An 11832-nucleotide genomic window follows, 5' to 3' on the forward strand; every position below is an offset into this window, starting at 1 on the left:
TATATAGCTCTGTAATAATGATTTTATGCCTTAAACTATACACACACATACACACACATGTCTAGACATCCTGATCGTACTCACAAACAGTGCTCTTGGATGTGTCTGTTCATGGCCAGGCTGAATGTCTGGCAGGTTGCTGAGATGACAGGGTGGTGAATAATCATTTATGAGGGAGACAAATCAGCTCTACAAGACACAAGCTGTATATTATAATTATTCTTTGTGGGACTATAAAGTGTTCATGATAAGACAGGCTATGTGGATCGCTGTTGAACCAGAGCGTTAGTAGTGGGGTGCGTCATTGCTTTTTAACCTGTGATTTCATGTGAGTTACATCTATCTAATTCTAAGCCTGCCATGTGATTTACAGTACAGCGCTGGTCTGGTGGTGCGTATCAAATCAGGCATGTGCATGAGGGCATTTATAAATACCCATAAACCCTACCCGGATCCCCCCGTATGTTTACATAGCTATTTATGAGTGTTATTTCTTCAAACCAGTGAAAATTACATTTTTTCTTTTAAAGATGTTTTTCAGTAGGTTTACACATATGTTTTAATCTGCCATTAATAATTCATATCAAATTCAATACAGTCTCATAGTAGGACTAGCCAACTATGTACAACAGTGTAACAAAGATTGGATCACTGGAAAGAGGTGCTCAAAATAAATAAATAATTTAAAAAAATTCTCACATTGCTGCTTCACATGCACAAAAACATTTGAATATCTGAATCAGAGGATATGTACCTTGCAAGGGTAATATAGAGACAAATATTAGTTGTCATGTCTAAAAATATTGACTTCCAATTTCAAATTTACGTTCTGAAAATCACAATAAAAAGGCAGCGAGTTTAGTGGCTTCCTGTTTTTGGCATTGCTCTTACTAAACAAATGAAAAGCCAGCAGTTTTATTCACTGGTTGCCATGGGCACTTCACAATTAAATTGAGGCTGAGTTGAGTGCTGCTAGTAACATTAGCATGGCTCTGATCTACACACATGAAAGCGAGATGCGCCAGACTTGCTTCAGCTTCACCCAACTGGAGACACTTGTATGGTCTAGACACACAATGCTGGCAGAGAATCCTTCCCTTTAACTATGGGGTGGTCACCATGGATACCACATACTCAACACCAATTTTTTATTACTCTCCACATGGCACTGTGTGAAGGCCACCCTACCTCAGAAATCCATCTCAAAAGCATCAGAAATGAAAGCTGTGGTTCTTCATGCCTTGTGAATTATTAGAGGGTGGAGGTTATGATCAAACTCGCTGTTAACTTCATCTTGTAATGCATGAGCCAGGAGTATGGCTTTGAATATGGTGAAAAATTAAAGGTATAACTGGATTATAGGGGATTTCAATATGACTCGATCAGACACATTAACTCCACAGCAGACCATCAGTGTCTAAGCTCATGTGTTACTACAGTCCTGCATATGTGCATTCATTCATGTGGCCTAACACAGTCTTATGCACACACTACAACCTCAGTAAACTTCAATAATTCAAAACCCAAAGTTTCTCTGTGTACTTCGTCTCTGTTTTTTATCAGATATTCCTTTTACTAGGTTGCCCTCCTGGGATCAACAGAGCTAGGCAGGAGAATTTCAATCTGATTTATTCATTTTCCCCAGTTCCAGCTCCAGGACAGTATGGATCAAACAGTGGCATCTTGTCAGCCCCTGTTCTTCAAACCTGCTATGTCCAAAGCGTGTACAACTAAGTACTCAGCATTCAAACATGCTCACAGTGATGAAGAATAACATGTTCACTTTTAGCAGGTGTATGGTTTCCATATTCACTATCTTAGTACAGCATGATAGCACATTAACTTTTGTTCCTTTTCACCACCTGTACCTTTCCTCTGACCCAATGCCACCTTTGACTGGCTCCAGCCAATCTGAGGGCAACATGAATTTCTATTGCAAATTCAAGGGCAATACTTTCTAAATCATTTGATTTCATTCTCAAGGTGATGCTCGATTAAAGGTGATGGCATTTCCAAAGTTACTTAGTGTCATCCTTTGGTGACCATAAATGTACAAAATTTCATTGCATTTCTAATAGCAATTGATATATTACAGTCTGGACCTAAGTTGGAAACATGACATCTATTATTTAAAATCCAGCAAGCAAACCAAACACATGGAGACAGACCAGTTTGCAAGTAAAAGAATAAAACAGGCCACAGCTAGCAGTTGTTTTGGGTAGGAAATTTTAACTGATCTTGCTGTGTTGCTGTAAATAACGCACCATTTCCTTGTGACAGGCCCATTTCCCTGTCAATGGACCACCAGTGTCCTCCAACTGCTTGTGATGTAAATAACCACAGCAGGAAACCCCAGGGGTAAGGTACAGGTGGTGGTGAAATGAATGTGTGCATATTTGTGTCTGTGTATGGTGGGAGGAGACCTGTGGGGTTGTGAGTATGTGTGATTGCATAATTGTGCTTGAGTAAAGGGAGAAAGAAACAAAAAGACACAGAGCAGGACTATCAAGCAGAAGTTGTGGTCAGGTCAGAGGTCACTGAGCAGCATGCTCACTACAACCTCTGCTGTTTGAAAGTGTTTGTTTGCTCAGGCTGTAATGGGTGGATGTGTTTGTTTCTGGAAACTGAGGCAAATTGTCCTTTAGCGACTCACGGGGGTAAATGTTTTACAAATAACAGACCTCAGGTAAATGATCATTCAACTCAGAGTGCATGTTTGAAATGTTGCGGTATTCAGATTGTTAAACAGGTCAGCTGCTCGTTCAGTTTCTAGCAAAAGTGATTTACACACTAATATATTGTCTTTGTACCAGCCCTGGTACAAACTGTCTCTATTATGAGCAGAAACAGCTAGAAGATGTTTCTATCATACAAAGAACTCATTTATCAGACTGATAAAATATTAACATATACAACATATATAACACCATTATATTAACTTAAATATTATTAAATAACCAAATACTTGAAGAATGAAACTAAAACTAAACATTTGTTTTTGTTTTTGTAAAACAAGAGTTTGGTGAATGGCATGCTAATGATAAATAAACCCAGATGCCCACCATATATTCATTTCAATTTGGTTAAAAATAAAACACAAGCACATAAACATAAAGTGATGCACCCTTGCCAAAAATATGTCTATCTCTCCTACCTCTTTTGTTGTGAGACATTATATTTGATTTCCTCTCTGTCTATCTCCCATTTCTTATCGCTAAACCGTGTATCACTATCCAGACCTCCATCAGAGAGGTACTTGCTAATACTTGAGTGCTCTGCTGGGTCGCTTACTGGTATAGGGGGATTATCTGATTACCTGTTCTGCGCTGCATTCCCTCACTCTCTATCTAGAAGAGATGCACGTTTTAGTTGCAGGTGTTGTTTTCCTCCTCCAGCCCTCCCTCTGTTATATATTCCCTCATTACCTTTTCTTACCTGCTTACACAGGGACCATCCTCTGATTGCACACCATTGAGGGATCGCTACTTACACCATAAATTTGCATCCATCCCTGCAGGTATTTCTCACGAGAAAACTTCTGAAGGTGAGGAGTCCCTCCATGGCCACAATTGTTACTTAAGAGTCCTCTCTCCATGGCAACCTTTCTTATTCAAAAACGAAATAGGCTGTGTGGCCTGGAGACATCTGCTGTAGTCAATCATTTCCTACTGCAGTACTTTCAATAAAGACATACCAGTGCTACAAACATTTAAACCATATGGTAATCTAGTACACTGAGGCCTTAAGAATGGCATCAGCCTCTTTTTCTAAGTTAAATATCTCAAAGTGATGTTTTCTATTTTACTGTCCAAGCTGGGATCCATGTCTGAAACACCCCAAGACAGACACACTGTGATCCCCCCCCTCAGTGAGAACCAGGCCAAAACGCTTAGCCCTTGGCTCAAATCTGTGCTGTTGTGAGCTGCTCATCAATCAAATAATGACTTAAATGTGGGGTCAGGACAGTCTTTCTACATAGTGGATATATATTTTCCTTTTGTTTGACTTTTTTATGAAGCATTTATGAACCGTGCTTTTCCTGTCATCAATATTGCCTGAAGAGAGTTAACAACAACAGATCCACCCTTGAAAATATGCAGTGTTTTGATGTTTGTTTTAATGACCTGGCACTAGTCCGACTGACTGGGTGACAGGCATAGATTGTCCTCAGACTCTCCTAACACTCTATACCATAATTAGATATAAACTCCTGAGGCGGTTGCTCAATTATGTTTTTTCTTATGCAAAACCAAAGAGGGTGCTTTGAACTAAGGAAAGTATTTTCTGACTGTGGGTGAAAGGGTGTTTTTTTCAAGTGAGTCATGCTAGTGTGCCAAAAGTCATAGTAGATTTCGTGCATCAGGCTAATGTTTAATGCCAGGGAGCAGATCCGTGCTGGAAAGCCCTCTTGAGGTGACACTTCCAATAGGTCGTATAAGGAGAGCACAAAGGGTTTCAGGAAAGGACACAGATCCAGCCAAGCCTTAAAACCAAAACAGTTTGTGGTTCAAAAGGTTCATGCAGAGAACTGTTTGATGAAGTATTCTGCACTTGTTTTAAGAGGAATGAAAGCCAGTGTCATTTCAAACACGGTGTTGCAGGGAGGATTTCTGTTAATGATAAATTGAAAACTATTAAAGAACATGACAGATGGGGTTTAGGAGAGTATAGGGAGGCTGTTTGGCAGGGCCTTTTTATACTATCTCTTATATCATCTCAGTAGAAGGTGATTATCCATAGCACTCATCACGATTGATAATTAGAAATCCATAAAATCTAATGACTTTGTCACCTGAAGCTCTCAGTAAAACAGTTGTTACATATGAGCATAGGCTGGGATCTGATCATGATGGCTTTTCCAGCTGTCCACTGAGTTTTCCCCTAGCATCTGAACCAACTTTCAGTAACTAGTTTTTATTCTTGTTAATGGACAAGAATAAAACTTTGCTGCTGATGGAAAAATTGCAGTTGGTTGTATAAGAAAATGTAGTAATGTAGTTACCCAATCAAGAAGCAAAAAATAGTAAAGTAAAAATCTGCTGTAGTATCTAATGTTGCAGATGGTTTTATTTGTACAGGGTTAGAAAGCTCTGTTACTACACCAATAGTTGTAAAAGGGATTTCATTTGCAAGAGTCACAACTTTGAAGTATAACTTTTAAGAGTATAACTAATCTATCCACAAATACAAAAGAGAAGCGAGTGTCAGCAGCTGTGTATTATTTTTTTGGCAAAAAGCAGTTCCAATGAAAACTCATGTCTTTACACCTGGACAAATTAAACTAAACTCTCAGCATTACTGGTATTGTAAAAGAAGCATGGCCCTCTTTGGACACATAATTAGAATGTTGTCGTGCTTTTCAATAGCCCATCTGGGCTTCTTATCAGACTATTGTTATGGCTCAGTAGGTGCCTACTCAGCCACTGAAAGGTTGACTAGGTCATTATCATCCCATACATCTTCATTGTCTTCATTATGTAAGTTGCATCCTTATGTTTAAGCCCAACAACTACCCAGTTATGTTTAAGGATTAAAGCATTTTGGTTAGCTTCAACCACTATGAGTGCACATTAATAGATCGTAACAAACTCTTCAACTTCTGTCAGTGCTAATGGTGTAGGTGTAGTAGTGTCCTACTGACCTATGTATATGGAGGTGGTGTTCATGGAGAACGCTCATTCAGATTTGAAAACAGTCAAATCAGCTGCTTTTGAGCTCCCCTGGGGCCTAGTAGTTAAGGTGCTGACTAAATCACAGCATCTACAGTTTGCATGCAGGCAGATACTGTTGTTACATGTCACTCTTCATTCCTTCCCCCAAATATTCTGTCAGTTTCAAATAAGGGCAGAAACATTCCCAAAAATTATTTTGATCCCAGGAAAACCCTTTAAAACTTTTCAGATATTGTACTATATTTAATGACTTACAGTATATTGACTGAATGTTCCTGTGGAAGTTAATAAATTGTACTCACATTTAAAGTTTTATGTATATTTGTGTTTCATTTTGTGGTATAATCATTTGGTCACTACCCTGATAGCATTGTGTGATAAAGTGGTGTTACTATTGTGTTGTCTTGGTCGTTGCCCAATAACCATATGAGTTTTGATTTTAAATCCGTGAATCTGTGACTTAGACTGGACTTTACTGGGTTTTATTTCATTGTATTGCTGCCACCTGAAGCTACATGCTCACACTGACGCACAGCTCTATGTGTTTTTCTTTGCGAAAGTGCTGTTCTTGGTCAGAACATTAGAAAATCCCTTGACACGTGTCACATCACTGTGAGTTCAGCCCAGTAGCCACTCCCATGACATCACTCACTCCCACAGGATTTAATTCACACCCAAACACAATTGAGGATTATTGTATTAAAAAGGATTGATCATGTTTGTGTAGAGTCCACAAAAGTCTATTGTAGTGCTTAAGGATAAACTCTACCTCAAAACTTTTAAAACATGTGTATCATTTACAAATGTTGACAGTGTAGTTCAGTTCCCAAAGAAATTAATTCAATCCAGGCTTTGGCCCTTAGTGTTGCTGGCGCTATGTAGTCTACAAACTGAGAAGCAGAGCGGTCCAGACATGCAGGGCCCACAGCCCCTCCAGCACAATGGCAGACAACACAAGTACCTCACATAGAGACCAGAAGGTTTCACTGTACTTAAAACACAATGTTACTAAGTCTCCTATCACCCTAAGAACTCCCATGCAGGCATGTATTTATGCTATGGTATACACTTCAGGGCATGTGGGATTATTGTGCTCAAGTTGAAGGACATCAAAGTGTACAATCACCCTTCAAAAGGCTACACATGGAGATGGCTTTAAGATAAATTTGCAGATGGCTGTACATATTCTTCCTGCTTGCCAGTGTTTATTGAAATCTTGCTGAGAGATTCATGCTCAAGTGCCAATATGTGTGTTGATGTTATTTCCTCAGGCTTACCCAATTGTATTTCAGTCACTGTAACACAGCAACTGAGTAATAACATGAATCAGCATAACAGCTTATCCCATTTGTAACAAAAAGGTGGTGTCCATAATGTTTGGGTGACGTGCTTATAAGCACAGTGTCACACACTATGTCACATCCTTGCTGGGCTTCAGTATCCTGTGAGCTGGAAGAGAGGAAAAAGGCCAATATTAGCAGGGAGGGCCGGAACCAAGGATGGTACTTCAGCATCCTTCCTTTGGTTCACTGAGTAATCTGAAAAAGAACGTAATTTGCTATTTGTGTGTGTGTGTGTGTGTGTGTGTGTGTGGCTCTGTGTGTGTGTGTGTGTGTTTGTGTGGTTGTTAGTCTTCACAATATGGCAATTCACCATAACTAACTAGCTATGAAAGTGTGGCAGCTTATGCTAATGATACATGATATGGGGGCCTGTTGTTAAATGACAAAACACCTTGTGTAACGCTCATAGGCGATTTAACGCATCATTGGAGTTGATGGCAAGTCTCATGCCAGTGCTGGCCCTCTAATGTCATAAAACCAGCTCCCAACTACTCAGAGGCCTGAAACACAACCTATTTTCTACAAATATGACAAAAAAATCCTCTTCTGGAAGATTGGAATGTGTGCACAACTCAGAGAACTGTAGTCTACATTTTTGCTGCTGTACATCATAGTCATTCTGTGATATTTGGTGCAATTGTATTTATTTAGTTGGTGTTCCCACTACACCATAAACTGTTAGATTTATGTCTTCATTAGTCTGAGGTTTCTTCAAGCCCTTCAACATCTCCCTGACCTTTCAGAGAGTCGGAGGTTCACCTGGTCAAGCCCTGTACATTAGGCTGCATTATATTGCTGAGATTTGTGTAGTGTAGATGAAGGAGTAAATAACTCAGTATATACTGTATGATAGATTTGATTTGTCTCTATGATAGATGAATATTGCTATAAAATGTTGGCTGAAGAAAGAGGCTGAAAAGGGGCCCCAATGTTTTTAATAAATACACTTTAAATGTTAATAACATGTTTTATATTGCATTTACAATAGTTGGGCTGGCCTGCTGTTTTTTTCTTTTTTTTTGACTTCATGGGTGGGATGGGTGAAGGTGTGGGAGAGGAAGGGAGTATCCTGTCCCTGCAGAAACAATAGTTGTACAGACCAGTAGTAAGAGTTTGCAGGATTAGTTCCCACAGAGAGTTCAAGATAACCTTTCAGCTCTGGCAGGGGCAACTCCCAACACCTCAACCAGGCTGGTTTACATGGTTGGCATGGAAATAAAAACACAGAGAAGTATCAGCTCAGGAGAACAAAGGTGGCACAATACATGTGGTTTTGTTGGGTGGTTTCATTCCACTGATGGTTTCTGCAACGTGATATGTAAAGATTTTACTGTTTCACTTCCTTTAGGAGGAAAATTCTGTCTTTGTGAAGTCATAGAAACTGAAACAACACAACTTTTTTTTTTTAAATGTTGCATTCTCTTCTGCTGAAAGAATGCCTTTTGGATTAATGTCATATATTTACATGACAAGCTTTTGTCTACTTCTCCAAAAATTTGTAGGTAAAATATTTACAAACTATTTTCCATGTAATTATGAATTTTCTCTAAAGGGAACCAAATTTAGATCATTTTTCATTTGCCTTACAGATCCATTAATTATGCATGTCTTATCAGCCATTTTAACATGGAATTGGCCCTTTGACAATCCACTGTGTGACAGTTTTAATATCTGTACCCTGGTCACAAACAATGCTGACATTCATTTGAACTCATCTGCTTTTGCTAATGATGTCTACAATCAAATCTTGACACGCAGGAAAGGTGCAACTGGCAAAGCAGGTTTGAATAGCTATCACAAGACTTTTTACCGCAGTGCAAATATGACAGGAGCTCAGTCAGATTGGTAGAGCCCGAATATGGGTAGAAAAGGTCACGACCTCACTGTCCTATCGAAAAGCAGGAAATGAATCAGAGCCCAGAGGAAGTATCGCACTCTTACCCACTAGGAGTCACATGACATCCTCAGGAAGCATTCATGACACGAAGCAGTGCCAAGCCAACGGCACAATAGATAACAACCCAGTGGTAGAGAGCATGTTGATTGTTCTTCATATCACTGGTCTCCACCTCTGTGTGCATTTATTTTTTTCCACTAGTATCGTCCATTCTGGGAAACCACTGTGCCTCTTTAGATTGAGCACCAAAACTTTTAACTTTTCAGAAGGTTATGTTTCTGTGACTGGCAACCTGAGGAGGCATGTCACATGCTGAGGGAGGCAGAGAGACTGGTTGTACTTATTAGCGTGGTGGTTGTATAATGGGTTTCTATTAAGTGTTTGAGAGTTATAGAAGCATATAGTGCAGCTGCCATAACAAGGTGGGAGTCATGTGGCCTGCTTTTTAATATGTTCAGCACAAGATGAGGCAGCATTTCATCTGTAGAAACACTGGCTCAACTGATCATGCTATGACTCTTCTGCTGTAAATATAAAATCACAGAAGCTTAAAATAAAAGTTGCAAGTAGGAAATCTAAATGCAAAATATGAAACTTTTTGCCCTAATTCATATTTCCATCTGTATTAGAAATCACTCCAGGTGACAGTTTTCATAGTTTAATATAAACACTGGCCACAGAGCCAAATGCCCTGGTTCTGTCCAGGGGGGTAAATGTATTTTTTGGCTGACTGCAGTTGCCAAGTAACATTGGAGAAGTTAGCACTCAATAAAAAGAAAAGTTGAGCACATAAAATCCTGCAACATTAAAAAAATTGACGTATTTACATTTTGATTCTTGTACATTTTGACAAACAACACATCACATATTGATTAGTGAGTTTTAGAGATGCTGGTAGGTGGATTTTTATAGGATCTCTCTATTTGGACACAGACATGCTAGCTGCTTCCTCCTTTTTTTCATTCTTTATGATAAGCTACACTAACAGGCCTCTGGCTCCATTGTTATAATACAGATATGAGAGTTATATCGGTATGATCAATAGATCTTCTAATCTAACACAGCAAGATAAGAAGTAAGTCTATTTCCCAAAGTGTCAAACAAGTCCTTTAAACTAATATACTTGCAAGTTAATTGAATAATTGCTTTATTGGTCACTTAAATTGGCCATTAATTGATCGCCTGTAGGACTCCTCTATGGCCTCAATCGTACATGAAACTGTAGACATAAGACTGACATGAAAACAATAGAGCAACTCTGAGCATGGAAAGTCATGTTGGTGGTGAAATGCTCCAGTCTGCCAAAGTAAGGAGCCCTGCAGTATCATGCAACAGGAAGCAGCTAATCTGTTAGTGGAAAGGCCCCATGTCAGTGCTCTCTCCACTGTTCTGTGAATTTTATGGTTGTGTTGTCCTGGGATGGTAGCAGGACCTCCCAGATAACTAGCTTTACAGATTCTAATACATAATCAGATTATGTGTGAAAATGATTTCTGCTGCATGCACATCTAAACACTTCAGTGGCTCACTGATGTAATCCAGTTTTTACCTCTCTCAAGGGTCCTAGCAGCACAACGTAAACTCTGTCCTATTTCAGTACCTCCCAGAAAGTTAGTGTGAAGAGGAAACATGACGCATATTAAGTATGAATCATACATGACCCACCTAAAGAACTTGTGTTTCTTTTTTTATAATCACACTCAGTCTTCCATTGAATGAAATCACCACTGAAACTGCAGTAGATGGATTATTTGTTCAGATTTTACCACTCAGCTTTACAGTGACAGCCAAAAAAAGACCCCAGACAGCCAGCCCCCGAGAACAGAGCTGTATTGAGAATCTCAAAGTGGGTCTGCTGTTTCTTCCTGGGCTGATGTCTCGGTTTGTGATTTTATTCAATTACAGGCTATTTACCTTTCACACAATGTCAACACTGATGTAGAGCAGAAATTAACTCACCTGTTCCTCAACACACATTATATTGTGCCCAAAGCACACACACACACACACACACACACAACATAAGCGAGACAGAAATGCATATGAGCGCGCGCAAACGCTGTGAGTTTGTTTTTGGTCAGGACCGGCGTACGGTCCTTGTTCATTTCCCCTTTTGATGTGTGAAAGTGGAAGGAAATCAAAGCCATTTCCTTCATTCTGGCCGCTGTGGGTTGTGGTTCCCTGGGGCAGGCAGGGTGACACTGGCAGTAAAGTATCGTTCAACCCGCGCAGTCTGGGAGGTGTATATAGCGCCACATGGTGCCAAAAACAACAGGAAAGTATTGCTGAAAGCCACAAACCACTGACAGGTAGGAAGAAAAGAAGGTGGTCTAAGCACTGATATGTAATCTCTGTGCCAAGGAGCCACATACTTGAATTCAGTCTGATCACAGAGCCTGAAAACAACTTCTTCCTCCCTTTTGTACCTAATTTGTTCATTTGCTTGTTGAACTGCCTCACTTCTGTCCCTCCTCCTCAAGAAATGAGAAAAGTTTGTCCTAAACACTTTTGAATTTTCGAACAAGTTTTACACTGTTGAGAGTGTGCCCGTGATCTAGATATGATGCTTTTCTTTTCTCATTTAAATGCTAATAACTTTGAGGACATCATTTGCAGAAAGTGCTGGCAGCAAAGCTTTGCTCCTATCTGCTCGCAGCACAAGGTGAGCACCTGCCTGCTGGATTTGAAATATTACTATATCTGGTTGCTGTGACTGCAAGTCAGTTTTAGCTTTGTTTGAAGACTGGCCACAAAAAAACTGTGTGTGTTTACTGCTGACATGTACTGCAATACTTTTAGGAATCAGTATTACTGCATGTTCAATTGCCTGGCAATGAGGTCATTGTAGCCAGTACAAAACAAAGAGCACATTGTGATTTAAATTCACTCTTTTTTTTTTTTAAGAGTGGACTAAAGTCTT

At 39.6% G+C, this 11832-nt stretch overlaps 1 long non-coding RNA gene across 1 annotated transcript in view; it reads right to left on the bottom strand.

The window, feature by feature from the left end:
* Window positions 1-3604, bottom strand: part of LOC113129806 (uncharacterized) — a 30548-nt gene extending 26944 nt beyond the window's left edge. Inside the window, exon 1 of the long non-coding RNA XR_003295645.1 lies at window positions 3491-3604. This is a non-coding gene — a long non-coding RNA (uncharacterized LOC113129806). The remainder of the gene's footprint in view (window positions 1-3490) is intronic.
* Window positions 3605-11832: the final 8228 nt, after the last annotated feature.

This window comes from Mastacembelus armatus, chromosome 5 (genome assembly GCF_900324485.2).
Source record: "Mastacembelus armatus chromosome 5, fMasArm1.2, whole genome shotgun sequence".
Classification (NCBI taxonomy): domain Eukaryota; kingdom Metazoa; phylum Chordata; class Actinopteri; order Synbranchiformes; family Mastacembelidae; genus Mastacembelus; species Mastacembelus armatus.